The following is a 6,788-nucleotide window of genomic DNA, read 5'->3' on the forward strand; positions in this document are numbered from 1 at the left end:
AACTGGAGCAATAAGCTGAAATTAATTAAGGCAACTTGTTTTTTTTCCATCAGTTTAAATGACGGATACAGGTTTTAGATTTTAGATACTGACATGACTTGTGCATATAATGAGCTCTGTTTCTCAGGTAGTGTTACATTGTTGTAAATCATGAACTCCACATTTGCCTCAAAGGGATTTACAAGCTGAGCAGCTTCAGACAAACGTTATCCTTAATTCATGAACAAAAACCTTGCACAAAAATCCTTTTAACAAGGAAATGAAGGAAGAAATGTCAGGAAAAGCAGCTGAGGAGTGATCCCTCTTCAAGGATGGACACACAGCCAGTGGAAGTCTTATGTACAGAAATATTAATAGAAAATGACATTACGGAACAGGAACAGAATTAAAACACTATTGTCAGCATATGTGATGAATATAAATATATATATCTGAAGGGATGTCCAGAAACGTCTAATACCTCCTAAAAATGTACGCACAATAAGTTTTGTATAAATGCAATTGTTGGTACACAAGTTTGATTTTGACTTTACTGTACTTGTGTCGCCTTCCAGAACAGCTGCAAAATGGCCCTCAAAGTTAACATCAACTGCTACACACAAGGTCAGGAATAAAATGTTATGAACAACATCTTAGTTAAAATGGATTACGAAGTCCTTAAAAAGGCCACAAAAAAACTCTTCTTTCTTATAATGAAGATCATCTGATTTATTGAAAGTTCCTGTACTAAGTGGACATCAGGCATGTATCATTCCTTCCATGGAAACAGCGTGACTTCTCTATTGCTTGTATTTTTTCTTACTTCCCTTTTTAACTTAATTTCCCCTTTCTCTCTTCCTCTAAATCCACTGACCACTTCTGTTTACGTCCCCCGCCTCTCCTCAGCCTCAGAGATGGACAGATCAATTTAGTCTGGAACTCGGCTCTCCCCATGTCTCGTTGAGTACTTTCATAGCTCCTCTTCTCCTTCCTGTCATCCAGCCACCATTCCCAGCGTACAGCCTGTTGTGATCCCTCTCTGTCTTTCTGACTTTCATTCCCTCCCTCTACTTATTTTTCACTCTCCTCCTTTATCTTTTAGTATAAAGCCTCCTCAAGTCTTGGGGCTGCATTTATATGTGTGCGTGTGCGTGTGTGTGTGTGTGTGTGTGTGTGTGTGTGTGTGTGTGTGTGTGTGTGTGTGTGTGTGCGTGTGTGTGTGTGTCTGTGTGTACATGTGTGTGTGAGAGTTAGTAGAGAGAGAAAGAGAGCTTCTGTAAATCCCAGGTAAGAGCAGAGCTTTTCTGTGGGAGAATTTCATTTGAACACCTCTCATCTCGCAGAGAGCAGGAGGATAGGAGTCCCCCCAGTTATGAATCCAATAACCATTGTGTGTGTGTCTGTGTGTGTGTGTATTGGGTGGGTGGCGGGAGGGGGGCGTTTATAGGATTGGACGTCACTCCCATAAACTCGGACTGAAGGTCAAAGAGAAGAAGAAAAAGAGAGAAACATAGACAGGTATGGTGACAAAGCATGTGTGTGTGTGGATGGGGGGGTCAAACTGTGAATGTGCAGGGGTGTGAAGTCAAGGTGGCATCAAGACGCACACACACAAAAACACACACACACACACATATTCACTGTCTATATGTTAATATGCTTGTATTGACATACAGTATAAGCAAGCTCGCTCTCTCTCACACACACACACACACAAACACACATACACACACACACGCACACACACATGCACGCTGCAGCTGACTGAGAAAGAGTATATTGAGTTAGAGAGCTGAGGTCAGCTCTAAATCATTACAGGTCACCGTGGCAGGCCTGGCTACCAGATTAGATTAAAGTCTAGCTGATAGACCCAGCCAAGCACATTAAACACCCCCTACCCGCCCACCCCACCCACCCCACACACACACAGTTTTGTGCATGGGATAAACACAAAAGTGGATATCCCTGCACATTAATCACAGTGAGGCTGGATGTAATGTGCTGCGATGTAGCTTTGGTTCTTCACAGAAAGTGCGGCAGCTTCCTGACCCCTAATCAGTAAACAGCCATACAACAGATAAAAACAGCAACAGTCCCAGTGGACCCGAGTGTTGGGAAGCCAGCCTATTAGGACGTTGAAGGGACTGATTTGATTAAAAGCAGGCTCAGATGGGTCACTTGTACTGGTCCTCTGGCCCCGGAGGCTTTCACCACTGGGAGGACACACACGCACACCAGGGCAGAGATACTCGCCCCCCCGTGCTTAATTCTCTGGGAAATACAACTCTTTTGTCGAGAGTAAGAGGTGTGTGCGCCTGAGTGTGTGCCTGTGGATGGAAGAGAGGACGGAATGAATGGAGGAGCAGCTGCTGTTTATCTGCATGGCATCTCTGCTTTCAAGAGCAAGCACAAGAACAACACTATAAAGCTCTGCTGGTTGGCTATATGTTACGGCGAACAAAGACGGGCCCTATATCCTGCCCTCTTCGCCGCTCGCACTTCTCGCCCTCTTCAAAAGGAACAATAGAGTGAAAGATGGAAGATGTTTATCTAGGTCCTATACCCCCTGTCTCCCCTCTCTCCCCTTCTCTATCTCTTTCTGCCCCGTGCCGCACACTTATCTCTCTGCGTGAGGTGATATATGGATGACCTTCAGTCGTGAATTTGCTATTTGCTGCCAAGTGGATTTTTTAACTGCCCACATGAGTCACGTGACCTCACTTCCTCTGACCCTGCTAGGTGCTGCTTGGCGTGGCTGGCGGCCAGGAGCGGAGGGGCACAAAAGCCAGGCCAGATAAGGGCTTCTCAAAATCAGCTCGGACCAATGATGGCTCTCCTCTGCTCTATTCTCCTCTCTCCTTCCTCTCCTCTCCTCTTCCTCTCCTCCCCTCTCTTCTGCTCTCCGCCTCTCCGATTATTGATGTACGGAGGGGGAGCCTGTGGTCTCTCTAACACCATATTTAATCTCAACTGTCATTGCATTGAAGTACAATAACTGCAGATGAGAGGACTCTTGAGTGTGCTCCCGTGTTTGACAAAAATTGGCCGGGTGCGTTTCCCCTTGTCCTCCGGGATGAGCCAGAGACCCCTTCAGCAGACCTTATCTATTATTTACAAAGCACCAGTGATATTCCAATAAATAAGCTAACTGCCTTTCCAAACTACTTTCTGCTGTCACAAACAAGAAAATCACATTTGTATGCTTCCTGACACGCAGCCACAGCGCCGTCTTCTGATCCAGTGCAAAGCGTTTTGAATAAGGCATCACAATGCTGAAGAAGTATATGATGAAAGCTCACGGCAAGCACACATAGTCGCTCATGAACCCGAATAACAAGAGGGTCACAAGTGCACGGAAACACAACAGGAAACTTCTAAGCATGTGCCCAAGCACACACACACACACACACACACACACACACAGACACACACACACACACACACACGCTTAGGACTTGGTCACATCCATTCTGGACGGGATGTCGTGTATCCCAGCATTGGTGCTAACTCTAAGGCCCATTACTTTCATCTGCTGCAGAATATATGCTGATTAGCTTCCAGGGAGCACGCCAAGAGAGGGGAGAGGGCTGCCGAAGGAAGAAGGGGCAACTGAGGGAGCAGGAGAGGGAGGGATTTAAAATAAATTGCTGTCGAAGTGCATTGAAACTTCATGTTGAATGTCTATCTGATCGCAATGAGAGAAAGGGATGTTTGGGGGCAAATTCCGGGTACATCCAAATCCACAGAAAGACTGAAAGAGAAATTTTGTAAAAGCGCATCTTCTCTGCATATGTATGAGTGTGAGCTGCAGCGTCATTAATAGTGTTAGCGCAGCAGCCCACCTTAATGATCCCTATCTTTCTCAGTGTGCGCCCCTGGCACCGTTTCCCTTTAACTGCAGGGCCAGCTGGGTTCACGTCGGGACAGATCACAACTCAAACACTGCTCATATATCAGAGACATATCAGAACGCTTTACCAGAGAGTGACTAATTGACCACTGGCTAGGAGATGAAGTCCGCATCCAAAGCCCGGGCTGCCAGCTCTGACAGGATCAAATCTGGCCCTGGTCCCATACTTTACCTTCTGCTCGTCTCAGCTTTATGTGGAGCCGAGTCCCATTAAGAGCAGAGGCTATTCCACTCTTATTCTTCTGGGTTCTGTCTCAGTGGAGCCCTCTGACCAGATTTGACCAGCTTCCTATTTCATATTCGCTCTCCCCTCACAGTAAGTCTGTGCTCAACCATTAAACCATAACTAAATATAAATCATCCTTTCTCTTACTCTATCATTCCGATCGCCCCTTCACACTCCCCCATTTGTTCTCTTTATTTCTCCCTCCATCCTCTCTCTCTCACTCTTTCTCTTTGTCTTCCATATTCTCTCTTTCTTTCCCTCCACCTTACACAAACACAGCTCTAATAAATTGTGGCACTGGTAATTACATAGAACCCACCAGTAAATTTCACTTCCATTTACATTTAGATTACAGAATATTTCATTCCTATCAATCTGCAGCGCAGGACCAATGTGTGCATGGCTTCACACATATGCAGACACAACTGTTCTTGGCATTTTTATATTCTCGCTGGTGCACGTCAACACACACACACACACACACACACACAGGAACAAGCCCTGGGTACATATACACACACAAAAACTGTCCAAGTGCACTCATGCTCACAGAGACACAAACACAATGAGCAATAAATCTCAATGTTCACCAGCACGCATGGACTAATGCACATATTAGGGTGGTAAATCCTAATTCCACTGGCCCCATACTGTATTTATATTTGCAAACATATGTTCACACTCACACACACACAGCAGCACCCTACATAGTTGATGGTATCTTCGAGTCAAATGATGGATCAGTTGGGTTGTGTTCATAAATTTAATGCCGTTTTGAAAAAGAGCCACAATTTACCTCGAACCGTGCAATCTTCATCTGATGTAAGAAGTCGCCCTCTTTCTGTGGCCTTGTTTATTTGAGCAGTAAAGAAATCTTCTTGCAGGAATATTTATCTGCCTACACACACACACATTCTTTGCATAGTAGTTTCACAGTAATGCCACGGTGAGTCTGTGGAGGCAGTACACTTCTGTCCCACACGCAGACACACCACAGGCGCACGAGCACACATCTATTTTCACACACAAAAACGTACCCACTTCTGGATCATAATACATTCATAAGCAATCTCATGCACTGCGCATAGAAGACAGCAATATGCACCCAAACCTAACTGTAATATTTCACCAGCTTATAAGGAGAGAGGATTGGAGAAAAAAGAGCCAGAGGCAGCGGCTGGGGAAAACGGATACCACCGTGATTTTTGCCTTCTTTCTCTTTCTCTTTCTCTCTCTCTTTCTTCCTGTCTCTCTTCCCATCTGTCTCTCCTGCTCCGACTCTGCCTCCATCAGATCCACCCACCCTCCTCCTCCTCCTCCTCCTCCTCCTCCTCCTCCTCCTCCTCCTCCTCCTCCTCCTCCTCCTCCTCCTCTCAGTATTACTGCATCATTTTCAACAGTAATGAGTGCACCAGGAGCACGGAGAGAGCAAGGGAGAGGGGAGGTACTTCGGGGAATTAGAGTGTTTAAAATATACACAACGGTTTTCCTCTTGTGGATGATCAGTGCAAATAGACCCCCACCCACTCAACCCCCTGCATACGCCCGGTGCAAGCAGAGGGAGCCGAAATCCCACTGCATCGCTGCATCTCACACCTGCATGCTGGGTGCTTTCTGATCCCTGACATTATTAGAAACATTATTAACAAATACCAAGGACCTTTTTTCAATCACCAGGGAGGAGCTTTAAGTGTTTGTGCAATTGTCTTCTGCATTCATCATTACTGCCGCTGTTTCGCTCTCGGTGGCACTCCAGGACATAGAAAATACATTACCTAGCAGTGCTTAAGTGTATGAGACATTAACTAAAGCTTTTGCTGGAAGATAGTATAGAGGTAATTTCCTGCGTGAAATTGGTTTCCTTTTTCTTGAGTGAGGGAAGTGTATTCCCAGGAGGCAAAGTGGCTGAGAAAGACACGTGTTTCACGACAAGTTTCTGGGGCTCATCCATATAGATTAGGCATAGGTGTGAGTGGACATGAGCACGCTGATTGTGTCTCCACACTGAAACCTTTATTGTCATTAGGGAGTTTGTAGATATGATCAGTGGGTATTCAGGCCTGTGGCTGCAGGAGGATATTGCAGCGGCTGGGTGATACTAGAGTTTCATCTAGGAGCCAACAAAGTGATAATGCTGGCCATTGGGACAGATCCTCATCAGCACAGTGTAAATAGCCACAAAAACACAAGCTGTTAAACCTCAGGGTAACAATGAGCTGGCAGAACGTCCTGCAGAGATTAGCAGAAAGCACTGAGACTGGAATAATGTTGTACCTGTGTTAGTGTAGACCAACACACTCAAGGATAAATACACAATCACCAAAAATCATGATGAGCTTGACCAGGAGCAAAATTTTAATCTCAAACTAATTGTATAATTTAAGTTTTCAGTATTAAATTCCAAGAACTTTTAATGATTAATTTGTTGATACAAATTTACGTTATGAATAAATATCTCCGTTTCAAATATGTGACCATCAGCTCTTGGCTAGAGCCGATTGTTCTTTAATATATTATTTTATATCATATCTATATTACACAGTCACTGGAATCACACCTACTAAAAACCAGGAGCATGTTCATGAGGTCACTTCCTATGAACACAAATAGGTTGTTGGCATAAGGATTATATAAGGACAGACATGGACAAGCACACACAGAAGCCGATCTTTG

Source organism: Limanda limanda, chromosome 11 (genome assembly GCF_963576545.1).
Source record: "Limanda limanda chromosome 11, fLimLim1.1, whole genome shotgun sequence".
Lineage (NCBI taxonomy): Eukaryota > Metazoa > Chordata > Actinopteri > Pleuronectiformes > Pleuronectidae > Limanda > Limanda limanda.